The sequence below is a fragment of the Cyprinus carpio genome, chromosome A10 (genome assembly GCF_018340385.1).
Source record: "Cyprinus carpio isolate SPL01 chromosome A10, ASM1834038v1, whole genome shotgun sequence".
In the NCBI taxonomy this organism is placed as follows: Eukaryota; Metazoa; Chordata; class Actinopteri; order Cypriniformes; family Cyprinidae; genus Cyprinus; species Cyprinus carpio.
Window position 1 is genome coordinate 16,650,691 of NC_056581.1, and position 20,118 is coordinate 16,670,808.

Here is a 20,118-nt window from a genome sequence, read left to right on the forward strand (position 1 = left end):
TCTAAAAAAACACCACAGACCCTTCAAGGAGGGCATTTTAATCACAAAGATAAATAAGGATCTTGTTCTTCCTTTTTTCTTATCTACTGAGTCAAAGACAGCTCTTTGTTTTTTGTAACCACTGGCCGTTATGTCTGCTTTTCTATGTTAGTCACCTGAACAGTTAAACTCTTTGTCAGACAGCATGTCGTGTAAATGCTCTTGTGTTGTGGTGTGATGAATGCATATGCCCAAATAACCTCAGGTACCTAAGTGAAAGCATGCTTTTTTTCCACTTGGTGCTTTTGGAGAAAAGGCGTTTTCTGTAACGTGTGAAGTGTGAGCTATTAAGGCACCATGGGAGCACGGCAGCCAGCCCCAGATTTTGATTAACTTTAATTTTTACTTACTTCTGTGTCTGAAGTCCCATGTGAGGATCTGCTTCAGTGGTTTCTCTCTCTCTACTTTTTTTTTTTGGCACACATTGCCTCCATGCATACAATAACATGCTGATAGTGCCTTGTTATGGTGGCTGAGATTCTTATCACCAGTTTTGACCAACAAAATGGTTAGATGTGTTAAAACAGGGTTTCCCCACCTAGGTTTTGAGAGTTGATGGAAAAACAAATAATTAATTAAAGGAATATTTCACCCAAAAATGAAAATTTGCTGAAAAAGTACGCAACCTCAGGCTGTCCAGTGTAGAAGAGTTTGTTTTTTGATCTTAACAAATAACGGATAAAAACATCACAATAATCCACAAGTAATCCACGCCACTCCAGTCCATCAGTTAATATCTTGTGAAGTGAAAAGCTTTGAATTTGTTAGGAACATTCATCATTTCTCCAAATCTGTTCAGATCAAGAAACATACCCATCTTAAATGGCCTGAGGGTTAATACATTTTCATTGTTGGGTGTACTATTCCTTTAAATCATAAAAATGTAAAATAAAAAGAATTAAAAAAAAAATTTGTTTATCTGCATGTCATTTGACAATTAACAGACATCAAAAAAACAGTGAACATGCAAATGTGTTAAATTATTAAAGTATCCCTGTGTTAGAAGATGGAAATGGACCAGACTTCTGTTAATAGTTTGTCTTCGAACGTTCTTAGGGTGCTTTCACACTTAGTTCAATTGCCTGGTCCGAACCTGAGTTAAATTGCTCCCCCTGCACCCGCTGGACTGTGTTCATGTGGTTTTATTTGGCTCCGAAACCATGGTTCGTTTGCATCATCAAGCCAGCAGCTGTTTACCTCGTTGCTTAGTAACCACAGTGCAGAAGAAGGCGGCAAAATGCATAGCTTTGCTTTCATCACTTTTATATTTATGTTTTTAAACCATTGGTTTTGTTTCCAAATGCTCTAAAGAATGCTGAAGGCAAACAGAAATGAGCTATACAGCACTCTGCTTGCAGCGGGTCAGTCATGCTCATCAGGAAAGTGAGTGAAATGAACAAAAACACCCATTTTTATAAAATAATACATCATTAATAGTCGTTCACTTCCGTGATTTAGTATGATTGCGTTTATATCAGCAGCAAACCGTACAGGAGTTTACTTGAGCTGTACCCCAGACCACCCCTTTTAAGCAGACTTGGATACAGTTTGTGGGTGCACACCCAAGTTTGGAATACAGCGTTGACATCTTCCAAACATACCAAACTCTGACTTCAATCGAACCCAGGTGCGCACCAAAACGGCTAGTGTGAAAGCACCCTTGGAGTAGTTGTAGGCCATTGTGCACTGAACTACCTAGATCACCTGTTTAAGGACCCTGTAATATTGATCCCATATAAGTATGGATGCTGTTGGATAAGAGTGAAGGAAAAGCAGTCGACAAGTGTCTTATGTGCATGTGAACTCCTCCTGTACTGTTTGAAAAGCATCCCAAGATGCACCTCTCATAGTTAAGAATCTATTTGAAAATGTGGTATATAGTAGTTAGTGGTCATATTTATATATTCTCATTTGTTCTCATAGGCTGTATGTTTTAGATTGTCAGTGTTGTTACAAAAGTGTTACTGTAGAATATGATGAGTCACTACCACAAACTGTTATTTATGTACATGTAAATAAGTGGCCTATTTAAGTGGGAAACCTGTTCTTAGTCTTAACGGGGAAACCAAGCTGATATGCATGTGACATGTTGATGGGTCTAAACAACAAGTACATTAATTAAGTTAAAGAAGAATTTTCACTAATGCAAATAGCTGAAGTAGCTTGTAAATATTCCAGGTCCTCTCTAAAGAGAGATGCGAAGCAGGAAACCAAAGTTCGCTGCTGCGGTGCCGCTAGTTCACATGCTGAATTTGAATGACAAATGTCTCAGTTTTGCATCTGACCAGTGGAAGGAGATAATGACTCAGGGGCTGGTTGCATAATCAGATGCTTCCCTTCTGTCTTTTTCTTTTAACCCTTGTTGCTGTGGCATTTTGTGTTTATTTGATGAACCAAATAATGTCGCACAATGTAACGATATACATAACTGCTGGGCTTTTCTGGGCCAGTTCTTTTAGGTTGTGATAGCTGCGACCTAATGATCTATTTTTGTTCTTGACGTGCATGTAATCATAATGTCCTGAAATACGGATGCTCATTTTAACCGGTTAATCGTTAATCGATTGTAAGAGTTTTGACTGATTAATACAATCAGTTAAATGGTTTAAAAAGTCATTTATTTATTTATTTTCAGTAATTTATAAAAATATTTAAAGGTTTGCTGCATGGTCAAAATATGCTACGTGTATAAAAAATGTTTTTTAGAGAGAAAATAAACAAGTCGCATTTTATTATTTTATTCAGAAATAGGCCTAATCCCAACGCAAAATGTTTACAAACATTTTAATAAACACTGTAAACACAGCTAGGCTATTTTAGTTCCCCTCACTCCACAACAAATCCTTTCAATTAACAGTATTTAGAAGAGAACAAGAATTAAAAATATAAGAAGCTATAGCAATATAAACGACAAGCCAAAACAAATTAATTTAGGCTAAAATGAAACTGAAACCAATGTTGGATTTCTTTTGACACAAAAGCAAATGTTTCTGTATTCGCAATTTATTTGAATTCCAAATTATTATGTACCCTACTTCACTCGCATTCCAATATCCATGCTAAACAAAATATTTTGCATAACATCGCGGTGGTACGGTGGTAATGCTTAACGGCACAGATTTTACATGTTTTAAACTGAGCTGTGTGTTTCTTTCCATATATTTGACTGACTGTGTTTTATTATGATAATGAACAGGCTGCATTGTCAAAGTTGCTGCTTTCTGCTGTCTGGGTTCCTTTCGCGCAGCACAAAAATGAACCGAATGCATACTAGGTTACTTGTTGCAGAGTTTCATTTTCTTAATTTATTAAGTAAATACATACTTCTCTTATAGGCCTATTTATTTGTTATATGTATATATACAGTAGTCAACATTTGAAGTGGATCAAAAAAGTTAATCAAAGTTGTCCTAAGAACCAAGTTATCCTTAAAAGAAGGTTTTAGGACAACTTTGATGAAAGTCAAAGCTTTATTATGTTTTTCTCCGCTCTTTGAAGTGCTGCAAGTGCGTGATTTGATATGATGATCATGTGAATCTTTATGTTCTGTTGTTTGCTTGCCGGAAAACAAATGTTAGTCTTTTTAACGAGTCATAGACACTTATCCTTTCTAATTGAATTCAGGTCTAATTTAAAATAATCTTGTAGGTTAACGATTAATAATCGGTTAATGAGCGTCGGTTAGGAAAAATAACCAAAATGAACATCCCTATCCTGAAAACACTAATATTGCATAGTTTCTCATATGTTTAGTAGGCCTTATTTATTTATTGCAGAAACTCCTTCATTCTTCCTACTGTGAAGACCTTACACTTGCTGTGATCCACCTAGTCATATGAGATGTAATAGGGATCAACAAGTAGCTTTTACCATTAAAATTGCATGAGAAATTATTAGAAATAAATCTTGCTTAGCAGGAGTAGATGTAGAGAGCAACACAAGGATGAAAAGCAGGGGTGTCTGTCTGCCCAGAATGACAGAGGAAAATGCCACCCTCCTCCATTGATATAATTTGGTTTGACAGTCACAGCCATGAAGACGTTCACATGGAAAAACTGAGCGTTTGATGTCTGACTTTATTGGCGGAAGAACTTGATTTACTAAAACATCTGGAATGGTCTAGATAATGCTTACTGTACATGTTAATAACATGAGAAGCATTAAAAAATATCTAAAGATGGAGCAAAAGGCTTGTTTATCCAAGTCACGGATGTTTTTTTTGCGATGTTGCTTTTTAGCAATCCACATGATTGAACTTGTCAAATTTTAATACTTAGTTTAACATTGAATGTTTTGATTGATTTGAATGCATTTTTTCAGCATTAGAAGCTTTGAAATGGTTAACAGTCCTTCTGAACCATGTGACCAATTACTGTCTGGCGCAATGGGAGAAAAACTTCATGTTCCTCCTTTGATTGTGCCAGACAAGCGTAGCATTTTACAGCTACCATTGTTCTCTCTCTACCCTCACAGGTTTAACTAAAGCCATTTTGCCCAAACTCTTTCATGGCCTACACGCACCAGAGATCTTGCATGCTCTGCAGATCGATAAGCTTGTTGTACTTAATTATTTAAGTCTTCGTCCTGTCTTGGAAGTCACGAATGACTGTAATAAATAACGCAGGGCAGCTCAGGGCAAAGATGAATAGCCCTATTGAGCAGAATGACATTGGTGTACCGTTGCATGCAGGCTTGTATGCATGTATCTGTGCAGAAACGTGACAGTTTGACAGCAAGTTTTGGGCTGATAATGATCTCTCCATCCCCCCTTTCCCTGACACATGATTTATTGGTCGGCAATGTTGGTCTGTGTTACAGAGATACTGCACTGCAGTGCAATTCTCTCTCATTTGCACTCTCTTTAATCTTCTCCTGCTCTTTTACTTGTTTGCATGCTTCACTTTGTGGCAGGTTACATTCATTTTATTGCTGCCAGCAGAATTTTTGGAACAAGATCTTGAACCCTGCGCAGAAATAAAATGTTTTGGTGCTGCTGTGCTACTGTTCAAACACTATCATGGACACCAGAGATGGGGGATGTTCAAGGGGTGATTCACTTAAAAGGGAACGATGTTTGTCATTTTCATCATTTACTTCTCCTCACGTTACTCAAAAAAATCTCTTTGACCTTCTTTCTTAGGTAGGACACCAAGGTAAATGTTTTGCAGAATCTCCCAGCTGCTGTTTTTCATTTAATGAAAATTAGCCTAAGATATTGAATATTTTATTCCTCATCATCATCAGTCCCATGACCTGATGTGGTCGTCGAGACGCTGCTCTGTTTAAAATCTGACAATGTGACCATGTCCCTCCACTTGTCTCAGTCATGTGCTAGAGCCTGTGTCTCTGCAAATCTTTTTATGGTTCATTCTGTAATGTTGTCAGCCCACTTCTTTGTGTGGATTGTTGCGAACAGGTTTTTGGCTCTTACGACATTTCAGCTTTTTCTTTCTAACTGCATTGAGGAGGTCTTCATACTGGCTTAATTCGCACCTGATGATGTTCTTCACGGTTTCATTTGTGATGTGGTCGTTGTAAGAGATGCCAAGGATGGTTCTATAGCATCTCAGTGCCTGGATTTTTCGTTGCAACTCTGCTGTGAGGGTCCAGGACTCAGGCATGTAAGAAGACTGAGAGGACAAGTGCACCTAAAAGTCTGATTTTTGTTTTTAGAATGATATTTTTATGTCTCTGTACAGGTTTCAGCTTTGACAGCGCTGCTGTTGTTTGCGCTGTTTTTGCTAAAACTTCTGTTTTTGACCTCTCTTCACTAATGAGATGATCTGCTTTTCACTGTTTGCCATCAACTTTGTCTTTTCAGTGCTTATCTCCATGCCAAACTTAGAAGATGCTTCATCCTGGTTTTTCAATTAGGTGGCCAGCTCAGCTTCACTGGTGTCACAGGTGTCACACATTTCGAGAATTTCTTCTGTAACCGAAGGTTTATTCTTTGAGCAATGGAGGCCAAAGATGTCTTTGGCAGTTTCTCTCATGACTGTGTTGAAGGTAGTTGTCAAAGCTTCAACGTCCTCATCAATCATTAAGAGTGGTGCAAATTTTCCTCCAGTTGTGGTTCGAAAAGACTCACAGATGTTTGGGTTAGTCAGTCATTCAAGGTTGAACTTGATCCTGCTGTTCTTTGGCTTAATGATTTTCTTCAACCTCACTCGGAAGTTCATTATCACCAGATCATGGTCACTCCCAACATCAGCCCCTGGGAATGTCCTTGTTTTTGCTCTGTTGATGCCAGATTGGAAACGGTTTTGGACCAGTATATAGTCAATCTGGTTGTAATGGGCTTCATCAGGTGCGTGCCATGTCCAGCGTCAGGAAACTCTGTGTTTGCCTAGGGCAGTGGTTCCCATTCCTGGTCCTGGAGAACCCCAACACTGCACACTCTTTTATCTGACACACACATTTGAGGTCTTGGAGTCTTCACTAATTAGCTGATGAGTTGAATCAGGTGTTTTGAATAGGGAGACATCTAAAATGTGCATTGTTGGGGGTACTCCAGGCTCAGGATTGGGAACCACTGACCTAGGGTATTGGGTAGTACCAGGTTGTTGTAACTGGCAAACTCTAGTATTAGTCTTCCTCTTTCCTTAGTAGTTTCATTGCAAGAAGGTCTACAATGATCTTTCCACACTTTCAGTGCCTCTTTGCCTACTTTTGCATTCCAGTCTCCTTGGATGATAAAGATGTCTGTCCCTTGTTGACCCAGGTGACGACCGATCCAGTATGGTACTTGGAAAACTGTTCAACATGTTCAGCGTGTCTTGGGCAAAATTCACCTGGCGGAGCCCATCCTTCTCCAGGCCAAGGAGCTGCCAGAAGGGCATGTAATACATCATCCAACTGCCTTAGGGGCTCCACTCTGGATTGCTTTCAGGGTTTACTCCCTTAGACTTTGGCTAACCAAAGCCAACCTGCAAGGCAGCAGGAGACTCATGGAAGGCAGGAGCGTCCAATTCCTGTGCAGATGAAGCATCTGCCCACTACCCAAGATTATTTTATTAATATTTTAATGAATATTTTATCAATATATTATTATTATTATTAATAAAATGTTAATTATATATTTTATAAATTACTATTATTATTATTTTATTGATATATAAATATATACTTAATTTATTTATATTTATATTTATATATATATATATATATATATATATATATATATATATAGATATATATGTAGTTTTTTTTTTTTTTTTTTTTTTTTTTTTTTTAATGCACTAGCATGAATAGTGACTAAGTTCGGTCTGTTTCTCATTCAGATCTATTGTATAGATCTGAATGATAATTACAAGGCAGGCAGCAGGAGACTCATGGAAGGCAGGAGCGTCCAATTCCTGTGCAGATGAAGCATCTGCCCACTACCCAATATTATTTTATTAATATTTTAATGAATATTTTATCAATATATTATTATTATTATTAATAAAATGTTAATTATATATTTTATAAATTACTATTATTATTATTTTATTGATATATAAATATATACTTAATTATTTATATATATATTATATTTATATTTATATATATATATATATATATATATATATAATATATATATATATATATATATATATATATATATATATATATATATAATATAGATATAATTTTTTTTTTTTTTTTTTTTTTTTTTTAAATGCACTAGCATGAATAGTGACTAAGTTCGGTCTGTTTCTCATTCAGATCTATTGTATAGCTACAGCAGACTTGTGTATATAGTGCAAATAGTGTATAATAAGAATTTTTGTGGTGCTTATTTTATTTTTTTTATAATAAAACATTTAAACATGTTTTTTTTCTGCTGTAAAGTTGGGCATTTTAACATGGGGAGTCTATGGGAGTGACTCCCTTTTGCAACCAGCCTCAAGCGGCCAGTCGATGAATTGCAGTTTAACTCACTTCCTTATTGGCTTCACGAGAGAGAGCGGGAGGTTGCCGCTCGGTTCAGACATGATCATATCTCTTTATTTGACCCGTCAGGCCAAAACAGGTGAAAATACCACCAATAGCCACGATTACTCTGCTGTGAGTCAGTGTACTTGTTTATGATGCACAACCAGATGAGCAGTTTCTTCATTTCCTGGCCCAAACCATCACTTATCATGCAGACCCCGCATCCCTCTTTATCGTCAATAATGGTTTCACAATAACAGGCCAGAGCTGTCAAAGGTTACAGCGCACGTCGTCCCTGAGTGCACACATCATAAAACCATCCTTGTATCTCCGGCATCTCTTTGAGCCAGTCAGCTGTGGTTTATTCTGCTGCATGAGTCTCATGGCTTTGATGCCCGAGGGAGGTGTTCACGGCTCCTATGGATCTCCCCAACGCTCCGATCTGTTGTTATGATGTTATTCCTCTATCTGCCCTCCTCCTGGTCTCTTCATTTATGTTCTGTCTGTTCACCCCTCCTCCCTCATTCACATCTCCATTTTTCTCTCTCTCTTTCTCGCTCTCTCTCTCTCTCTCTCTCTCTCATTCCATCTGTTAGAGTTCTGGAATGGATGTTTGAGAGTTTTGTGTTGCCTAGCAACTGTGGTTGTCATGGGAACACCAAAGATATCCCATGTTTGCTTGGCGACCGGGAAAATGAAATTAAAGGATGAATTAAAGAAGGAGGAAATAGAAGGTTTCCATTCAAACAAAGAAAAAAAAACCCTAACAGATTATTCACTGATATGTTTGGATAATTACACCCGTCCTCTTCCTGGCCCGAGGCTGGTATCTCTGATTGGCTGAATTGATCAATGCCCATTAACGTTTTAGGTTTCATTTTCAGTGTATTTAGATGCATGTTTGGTCTTTGTCTGTAGTGAGAGTGCAACATATCGATGCGTGTCCTTTGTTAGTGAGTCAGACCATCTGTGGACATTTGTGTTTGTGTGTGAGTAAGGGATTTCATGCATGTGTGCACTAGCATTGCATTAATTGACAGCTCTTTGATCCACCAGCCTCTGTTAATTGCTCTGGGATTTGGAGAATTAATTGGCCAGTCAGTGTCATTATTTCCACCCCACTCGCCATCTCTCTGTCTCTCTTTGGCCGACACCAGGGATACTCAAATCACATAGCTTGAGGGACACTTTTAGAAAATGCAGGGTGACTGGGGTCAGTGAATAAAATGACCTGGTAATATTAGTTTTGAAGTGTGCAGTGTCTTTTACCAGCTTCATTTTTACATTCTTATTCAGTCAAAACAGTCACAATAGTTAGTCTTTAAAAACACTTTTCTTTTTCCATTATAATCTACTTGGTGTGCATTTAAGGTCTTGTTTGAACTTGTATATCTGTAGCATTGTGCCGCTCACATGCAGTCCAGGCATAGAAGTGCATAAAATATAGGCTGGATTGTGGAGGCAGGCCGGTTTTTGAGGACAGACCAGAGACCATTTTTAAATTTGAAGTCTGCTCGTCTCTTCCCATTGCTGCGTGGACAATTGGGAGAGGCTCTGGCGATTTGCTGTTTCCAAACCTGCCTGTTTTCTTCTTGCCAGATTCTATGGCAACATTGCATATATGTGGAGAAGACAATAACAATGCATTTCAACAAGGTTAGTGAAAGCAATCCATTTTAGATGTGGAGTGAAAGGAGAGAGACCTTTAAAAAAGATTTCTATTTCAAATAAATGTTGAACTATCTATAAAAAATATTTAGCATGGTTTCCACAAAAATATAAAGGAACACGATTGTATTCAGCATTGATAATAATGAAATGTTTCTTGAGCAGCAAATCAGCATATTAGAATGATTTCTGAAGGATCATGTGACACTGAACACTGGAGTAATGATGCTGAAAATTAAGCTTTACAACAATGGAAAAAATTACATTTTAAAATATATTCCAAAGAAAATAGTTATTTTAAATTGTAATAACATTTCACAATATTACTGTTTTACTATGGTTTTTAATTAAGTTAATGCAGCTTTAGTGAGCAGTAGGGCTGGGCGATATATATAAAAAAATTATATCTCTATTGTACATTTATTTTACGATATTCAGTATATATTCCGATATGTTTGCATTTGCTTTTAAATAATAATAAAACATGGTTTTCTTGTGCTCCCATTAAAAAAAAAAAAACAAAACAAAAAACAACAACAACAAAAACAATTTAGATAGAACAGCTATTGTTACAAAGTAAATACAAAATGTTTAGTGCAAATTTAAGCAGTTAAAAAAATATCTAGACCAAGTGATCATGTACTGCTTTTTATTAAATGAACACACATATATGTTACTGAAGTACTGCAAAACAAGTACAGAAAGTGCATTCTGTCAACTTTTTTAGTGCATGCAATTCACAATTTAAACCATGCAACTGGAGGAAATAATTAAACTGGGATAAGTATTTTTTAGACAAGTCTGTCAACTGCCTCTGGTTTAAGAGAAGCTCTGTGGCATGAAACTATATTCCCACTGTCACTAAAAACCCTCTTAGATGGGGAGCTAGTTGCTAAAGCACATAGGTATAAATTAATACCAAAGACTCATGCACGCTCTCTGTCTATATTATGAAAACTGGTAAAACAAATGAAAAATATAACGGTGAAATTCCTAATAGTAATTCCAAACTGCCATAGCCTATGTTTCTCTATTCACACAACAGCGATTGAGTAAATGCATTTATACAGCGATCAAACAATACAGTCAAGGTCTCATGACAAAACACAAACTGGTTGAGTGACACTTTCATTTTGATGCTAAACTCCAGCTTAGTGTTTTCAGATCATCGTCGGCGGTGCTTCCGCAATGAAGAGCGAGCACGTTTGCATGGTTGCCAGATTGCTTAAAATAATCAAAACAGCAAGGCAGGAAATGCATCCTTGTAACAGCGAAGCTCTGATTTTCTCAGAAATTCTGTGTTGTGTATCTGGTTATCAAATGAAGGCATAAAACATTAATTTAATTTGTCTTTAAATTATGTGTTCCTGTGGCTCTGTGGTAGAGCATTGCATTAGCAGCGCAAAAGGACGTGGGTTCAATTCCCAGGGAACACACATGGCAGAAAAATGTATAGCCTGAATTAGGGCTGAACGATATGGACAAAATTTCATATCTCGATTTTCATATTTTCATGCCAGCTCGATATTGATACAGATATGACTACGTGTTTGGTGAAAACCATGAAAAATAAAAAGATCATAATACAAAAAATGTGGAAAGTATAGCAAGTCATCAACATTAACATAAATTGCCAAAAAAAAAAAATTACAAATCAAACCTTTTACTGCAGCTCTGCTTTAACAATAAATAACAAATGCAGCAGCTGGTGGAACATTGAAATGCATTGAAGTGCAACAACATTTATATTCTTCAAAAGATCACATAACTGTATGCAGAAAATGCATTTGCTACTAACAGAACAGATAGTTACAGGCAGCAAAAAAGCACTTCTACAGATTCTTTGCCAGGAACACTAGCTTGTTAACCATGTCTGGCTTCAGACAGGATGTCTATGGAAGAGGTAATAATAATCCTTTCCATTATAATTCGACACGTTTTATTCAATCAACATGTGTAAAGCATTCCCAGTTCAAAGCCACTTACTTTTAATTTTCGGGGAGAAGTGGATGAATTTACGTGTTGTAAACATAGAGGTTGTAAATCCAACCTCAGATCCGATTGAACTGCGTCTGCGGCACAAACTATGATTGCAGCGCCCATCGCGCATAAAACTAACGCGATCGTTATAAAAGGTTTTAAAAACCAATTATCTTTCCATGTATTTGACAATCGGAATATCAGATATTTCATGCCATAGCTCACACATTTGTGAATATTCTAGAAAAAATGCATTAGCACGTGACAAGCAAGGACGTCACGTATAGTTCCCACGGCGCTGGCTTTAGCGGTGCATTCAAGGGCACTCGTAAAACTGGTTTGTTGTGACTGAACAGAGTTGTATGCATGGCAGAGAAAATCTATATCGTCTATATCGTTGCTTTTTTCGATAGTAATATCTTGAAAGTTCATATCTAGATAAATATAACATAATCGTTCAGCCCTAGCCTGAATGCACTGTAAGTCGCTTTGGAAAAAAGCGTCTGCAAAAAAAAAAATGCATAAATGTTATTGAACATTAAACTTTATTTTTTGGCGAACAAAGGGGATTTACTATTAAAATTAAAACATGGAAGAAATGTTTTCATTCCTGTGTGATCATTCCTTATAAATATAAATGTTTAATAATTTTAGTAGTAGTAGTAGTAGTATGTACATTCTGCTGAACGAAGTCATATATTTCTGCTGCAGTGTATTCGAGGTAAGCCCGGACTTTTATTTTGATGGGTTGCTGTTTTACTCAAAGTTTAGAGATGCTAGTTTTACTCAAATGAAATGGTAAAATACTCATGAAGTGACTCTCAGAGCAGTTCTGGAGATGCTGTTTGTGTATTTATGTCCTCATTTAGTGAGATGACAGATGCTAAAATCACTGTGAGCGTTGCGCACACTTCAGGTCATGTAAATCAAACAAAAACAAACATAAATCATTAATACTTATAAATAAACACCAAATAAAAGTTAATGCTCATCAGATCACGTAAATCAGTGGAAAATTAATAGAAATTATGATTCTGTGTAAAGAAATATCAAGTAAACTTGTATAAAAATATCAGTATTATTTCCAAATATGAACTAAAAGCTCTAATGGAAGCAATTCAGTAATGCTTGCACGTGACTACCTGCCTGATTTTTGTCGACAACCAGAGGCGGCAGAAAATTTGGCGGAGGCGAAAATCCTCTGGCCCGGGATAATAACTGTCGTACAGTTATTATCCCAGGCAGACTCGGGCCATATCTGTGTATGTGTCTTTGCCTTATAATTGCTGTTTATTTAAGTCATGTGACATGGCTCTTTTCGTACTACCAGTTTTACCATTCAGATCCGGTAGGTTAAATCATTTGAATGAGAGTTTGAATGACTGTTTTACAAAGCCATCACACACTTGTCAATATGCAGCCGGAGATGTTTGCTGCTTTTCAAATTAAGCTTGTGACCTTCCTTGTACGCACGGCAGTTTGCCAAGCCTGCCCGTTTGACGTTATGAGATGACAGTTTGAAGAATGAGCCACGGCTTCCAAAAGAGCGATCATCTGCTCCAAGCTGCTCCACCATGGGAGTTTCCCACCAAGCGGTAGATGTTTTGGCATCCAGATGAAGAAGTAATACATTAGAATGCCAAGTCAGTATCTTGTACTGTACCAGGGAAAATCAACCTTAAATTGATGTTGAATCATTTAAATAAGCAGTAGCAACAGCGGCAGGTAGTTTGCGACATGTGGGCCTTTGGATGAAGAGTTTGTGTTACATAACAGATGGCAAATAACCTGTTTTAGAAGACTGTCACATTAGCCAGAAAGGAAAGTTGGATCATCTTGCACTTAGCATAAAATGACAGTGTTCATGAAAGCCACATCCGCCTCCTTGATTGTTATTACTTTTAGTGGGAAGAAAACAATGTTTGTTTTTTGTGGATTTACTGCTTGGAAATGAGTTTGAGTGGCCACCATTTTGCATTTTTATTGTTAGAGAAATGGACACTTAACTATGTGCATTCACTGTTTTGCTGTTTTTATTCTTGAAGCTGAAGTGTATTTATTTATTTATTTATTTTTTAGTTAAATGATAAAAGTTGTCTTGGCATAAAAAAAGATAATAGTTGTATTTGCATGTTAAAGGCATAGTTCACTCAAAAATGAAAATTGTCATTTACTCGCCCTCATGTCATACCAAACCTGCAACGCTTTCAGATTCTGTAGAACATAAAAGATGATATTTGAAAAATGTATCAGTGTTTTTTATTTTGGTGATACAGTGAATGTCAGTGGGGTGATTTTCATTGTATTTTTTAGCGCTTTATACAATATTGATTGTGTCAAGGCAGCTTTACAGTGTCACACAGGAAAATTGTTTGTCAGTAATGCAAGAAGACAATAAAAAAAAAAGAGTCATTTTTCCAGCTGAAGTTAGTTCATTTATGATTCAGTGATGTCATCATCCAGTTCAGCTCTCTTCCAATAGTGTCTGTGCAATCATTCAAGCGTCCCCAAATAAGCAAGCCGAAGGTGACAGTGGCAAGGAACCAAAACTCCCATCGGTGACAGAAATGAAGAAAAAACCTTGGGAGAAACCAGGCTCAGTCAGGTTAGTGTATGGACAAAAAATGTCTTCAAAATATATTTTGCATTCTCCAGAAAAAAAAAAATCCAAACCAGTTTAGAATGACATTATAAATGATGACCAAAATTTCATATTTGAGCGAACTGTCCCTTTAGGTCTTATTCCTAAAAGCAATCTTGCAGCTATTTGTTTGGCATATGGGTGAAAACCTGTTTGACAACAATCATCATTTTCAGGGTAGAAAAAATCAGTTTCCTTCATTTTCAAAACTTGGCGATCGCTCAACAGGGCATGTGCAACACCTTATTGGTCTGAGTCATAGTGTAAATAGTCATGATGCTCAAGACTAGAAGGATCCGTCACTGGACTGGAACCTGAACAAAAGCTCTGGTCATGAGTTTCAAGCCCACTCTTTATTCGGACCGGCACAAGTAGGGCTTCTTTTCTGTTGTTATATTGAAACTATGCATAGGGAAGTGTTTGTGACAGAATAAGAGAAGACAAGGGCGTGTGAAAAGGAGTCATGACGGTTTTGCTTAAAATAAATGGACACTTGTTTGCTGAGCCTGCAATGTGTGTATGTGCTTGGGTGTGTGTCTGTGTGCACTCGTGTGTGTTTAATGGGCTGTATGTTTTTCCATCTTCCATCTTCACCTGCCTTATAAACATCAATAAGACACTCATCTTGTTGGCAAGGTATTGTAAAATACAGACACATTTGTCTGGCATACTAAACCACCCAGGAAATAGTGGTTGTTTCCCTTTGCGATGGCCCACAGTAGAAACAAATGTAGTTCCTTGTGTTTTTGGGCTGTGCGTGGGCTGTGTGGTTAGTGTGGTTAGTGCTTGCATGCACATGCTCCTCCCCTCCTCTCACAGAGGCCCACATTTTGATATTGACTAGGGCTGTGCGATATTGAAGGAAAATCCGATATGCGATACCTTGTTAAAAATGGGATATTCGATATGCGATACGATATTGCTTAAAGTGTGTTAAATCTATTTCAATTATATTTTAAAATATTTAAAAATGAAAAATATATAACCAATTGTTTCACATTCTTTCTTGGAAAAGAAAGAATCACTATAACGTTTGAAAGTGTCTAGCAGTGTTTTAGCATTACATAAAAAGAAATGTCACAAATCAGAAAATGTCATTTTAACATCAGTGTGAACATCCAAAAAAAGTTAATGACACTAATTTTATATCAATGTAACTTTGCTTTCCATACACTTTAAAGGGATACTCCACCCCAGAATGAAAATTTTGTCATTAATCACTTACCCCCATGTCGTTCCAAACCCGTAAAAGCTCCGTTCATCTTTGGAACACAATTTAAGGTATTTTGTATGAAAATCGGGAGGCCTGTGACTATCCCATAGATTGCCAAGTAAATAACAGTGTCAGAAGTATGCTCTTCTGTGTCATCCGCGCCACAAGGATGCACTGTTTCTACGTGTATTTAGCCTTGATTTGAAAGAAAACAGTGCATCCTTTTGGCGTGGATGATACAGGAGCATACGCAGCATACGGTGATATGGAGAGACACAGAGGAGACTGTTGACAAAGGACTTGTTGAATAAAGTCTTTTTTTTTTCTTTTTTTTTCCTTCACTTACAAAATGTTGCTGTCGCTTCATATAACCCAGATTGCACATCTGATGGCAGATGGAGTATTCTGATGATGACTTTCATACCTTTTATGGACCTTGACACTGTTATTTACTTGGCAGTCTATGGGACAGTTACAGGCCTCCCGGTTTTCATCCAAAATATCTTAAATTGTGTTCCGAAGATGAACGGAGCTTTTACGGGTTTGGAACGACATGGGGGTAAGTGATTAATGACAAAATTTTCATTCTGGGGTGGAGTATCCCTTTAAGTACTTCTTCATATACCAAGCAAAAATTTTATTCTGAGAAAGTTCAAACATCAAAAAACTATTGATTACATGTTTTCAGGTGGCTGGTGAAAATGATAGAATCAGTTTTGGCAAACAAGTGTTGAGGAGAATGTCAGGCCTTTGTATAACTATAGATGCATGGAATTCACTCTTTCAGAATTCCATAGAAATTTCTGTAGAATTAAAACACCTGTCATGCACAAACGTTTTTATCTCCTTGATGTTTATTTTGCCTTTAGGCTCATTTGATAATGCTTTCAACTGCTAATGAGGTTGTAGCACTCTCAGCTACTTCTTACTCATGTTCCCTTACATTTACATTTATGCATTGGCCAGATGCTTTTATCCAGTGCATTGCATTCAGAGTACATTAGAGCTGTTTTTGAGCTACAGTGAAGTCATTATGAATTGACATTCACAGCCTTTTTCATTTTTTTAATGGGATGGATTTATGAAAATAGTAGGGCAAAACTTGATTTTATCCATTGTGTTGATTTGGATTATGAAAAGTAGCTGTTTCAGACCTGAAGTTGTGGGGAGGATGCAAATTTTGTCCATTTATGCCAAATTTATTTGAGACTTTAATTGTTGTTGGCTGATATATTGCAATGGCAATCTTTGTTGATGTGTGTGGGTGTGTGTGTGTGTGTGTGTGTGTGTGTAAAATACATTTAAAAAAAATAAATCTAATATAAATATAAGAATGATAAAGGCTTTGTATTTGGCCATTTGAATCAACAGTGTGGAGGAAAAAAAAACAACACAGGTTCCTTGCAGACCTACATGTAATTATTCCCCAGCTGTATTTAGAGGGGCTTTCATTGGATTTCTACTGGATTTAGGCACTGATGAGTTTGTGATTCAATAAAAGTCCTCCCAGATCTCCTGTGCTCCAAGAGGAAGCACACATTGAGTGGTCCGTCAGCAGGCCAACCCCACCTATACTTGGACTCGAGTGAGAATCCTGCAATCAAGGAGAGAGATTGCATTGTGCATTCAAAGCATGATTAAGGGTAATCCATTAACTCTGTGACGTAAACTATTTTTATCACTCCTGCTCACCTCATCATTCCTGCTCAGAAGGTAAGGATGAGGTAACCTTGAATTACATTATTTTATAGTGGTTCAGTAGATTACAAATCTCACAGTTTCGGATCATATTACAGTTTTTGAGTCATGGATTGGATTTTTTATTTTTTTGTTTCAGATCAGCAAGAAAAAAAAATCAATATAACTTGGCTTTCCATTTATTACATAAAGCTAAGTACTTCTTCGATACCATAGCAAAAACTAGTAGCCAAACTAAGAAAGATCAAACATGATTTAAGACAAGTGAACAGTCAATAAAAATTAGAACAAATAGTCAAGTCAAGTCACCTTTATTTATATAGCTCTTTTATCAATACAGATTGTGTCAAAGCAACTGAACAGCATTAAATAGGAAAATAGTGTGTCAATAATGCAAAAAGGCAGTTCATCATTAAATTTAGTGATGTCATCATCCAGTTCAGTTTAAATAGTATCTGTGCCATCAAGTCGATGATATTGCTGGAAATTAAGTGCACAAATTACAAGCACAGATAAATACAACAGAACAAAGTTGCAAATAAAATAAGGTCTAACAGTAGTATTCAGGTACAGAAATGTAAATGTAAAATAACACTGCATACTAGTGTTCACTGTATAAATTAAATATAGATTAATCCTTGTCAAAGCTGTGTTTTGTTGTTTGATTAGCATTAATGACAGTAGCAGGTATTTATAGGCTGCTGTCCCTTTAAGACCTGATGCACGGATTCAACATAATGGCGCACATCTGATTTCTTTCTCAGCTATGTTCTCTGCGTGTGTTCGCTTCATATGTGTGTCTGTTCGGATAGTAAACAGTGCGAATCAAGTTCTTTTTCGTCTCTTCTTGCGCTGGAATGGTTTAAAATAGCTTGAGAGTGTAAACAAGTACAAATGATTTCAATTCAATTCAAGTTTATTTGTATAGCGTTTTTCATGATAAAAATCTTTGCAAAGCAGCTTTACAGAAAATTAAGTTTCTACAATATATGTAGTATCTTGTCAGTGGTGACTGTCAAATTGATGTACATATGGCAGAAAACTGATAAACTTTCACTCTATTATGGTTCCATTTTCCGTGGATCACATGAGTACCCAACCGTGGGGCCTGGTCCGCATGGATCACGGATCAACTACGATCCGTTCAACCAATACGGTTTTATCTGCAATTTCGGTTGATGTGCAGTCAACATGTTTACATTTGGCTTGTTTGGCATTTAGAGCTTAACTGCTAGTTTTCCCTTTTTCCTTCCATATGCTTGTTGATTCCTTGTCTTTGTGCATCTTTATGCTTATTTATACGACCACCATCTGATCAATATGTTTACATTGTGATCCATGACTGTGTTTCCATACATCTGTGTCCATGTCAACAGCCGCTGAGTTTATTCTTCTCTGGATGGTGTATTTGAGACCTTCTGTCTGAACTCTGTAGACAGCAGGAAAGGGAGGAAGACAAAAGATGAGTGTCCGAGAGATAACATTAGAGGAGGAAGAAGACTGCAGGGAAGATACTGAGAAGAAAAAAAAATGTTTCTGAGAGGACCTTATTAGTATCACTACTACTGTTGCTCATACTTGAGAGGTCTGATTGTGGTATGGACATGAATTATACCTCAAATCGTGTGGCTTGTTGTTGAGAGGTGTGTGTGAGCACTTAAACTGATTAAACTTGGAAAAATGGGCAAAAAAATCCCATAGACAGACACTGAAGGAGGGACTGAGTGAGAATAAAATATCACAATATATTTGTATTTATCTATCCATTGGGACCGTAATTTCCATGCCTCATATAATTTCAGCTGTGTGTTGTATTATTTTGATCTAAATGCTCTTCAGTTTGTGCATTCAGATTTTTGAGTTACATTGAAGTAATGCACAGCCAATTTCAAATCTAATATGATAGATTTATGAAAATAGTAGGGTAAGTCTTGACTTTATCCATTTTGAGTTGATTGGATTTCATAAAGTAGCTGTTTGAGATCTGAAATTTGCAATTGGTTGTGGTTGGGGACAGTGCTGTTTTTTATTGTATATGTATAGGATACATTTTAAAAATATATAAAATAATCCAGACTTTGTAGTATTTCCACACAAATTACATTTTGGGAAATGATTTCAATACGTTTTGTGTGCAAGTTTGGAGCAGAAATCGGGCAAAATAAAACAAAAGGCTGCTTGCTGATCTTGTGTTTGAAGCAAAAACTGACTGGTTCAGATTGATGGCCGGTTGGCTGGTGAATCTCTAAACAAAAATGATTTATATTTTATAGAATCAATAAAATGTATATATTATATTGACTGAAAGAATGAGTGAGTATAAAGTATCACTATATATTACTATATCACTGTAATAATAACATTCATTATGCCTATCATTTTACCTGTATGTTGTACTATTTCGGTGTAAATGTCATTTTAAAAACAATTTAATTTTAATTCTTTATTTAAAAAATTCTTAATCATGTTTGTGGTGTATTTGTTGTTGTTGTTGTTTTTTGCTTGTAATCTCCTGAAGATAATTCTGCTGTGATCCAGTTAACAGCAACATTGCCCTCCTATTTTAACAGCAGTAATCAGCTCGCACTAATGCTACAGGTATCAGAAGCGGCCACACGCTCAGATCTCAGCGTCTAGCTCTGGAACAGTCACACTAAGCCACTAGAACAGCATTTCTTCCTCCGTCATACTTTAATCAGCTCAATTTAAATCACTTGCAAAGACCACATCACTCCTTGACACCCTTGAATTGCATTTCATCTTGTGAGTTTTGCCCTCTGTTTGTCTGTGTCCGCCCAATCAAGCGCTGACAGGCAGCAGTCATTAACCGATGTCCCATCCCTTCCGCTCATGACGGTGGCCCATTATTGTTGCTATGAGAACAGTCTCAACTTTGCTGTCTGTGCTGATTTCCTCACTCTGCACCATGTCGCCAACACGTGAGCACATGGGTTGTCAAACT

General features: G+C 36.8%; 1 protein-coding gene across 1 annotated transcript in view; it reads left to right on the plus strand.

Annotated features, from left to right (window-relative positions):
* The window catches only part of LOC109093673 (beta-adrenergic receptor kinase 2-like), a 57,908-nt gene that overhangs the window by 8,668 nt on the left and 29,122 nt on the right, over window positions 1-20,118 (plus strand). The window lies entirely within an intron of this gene.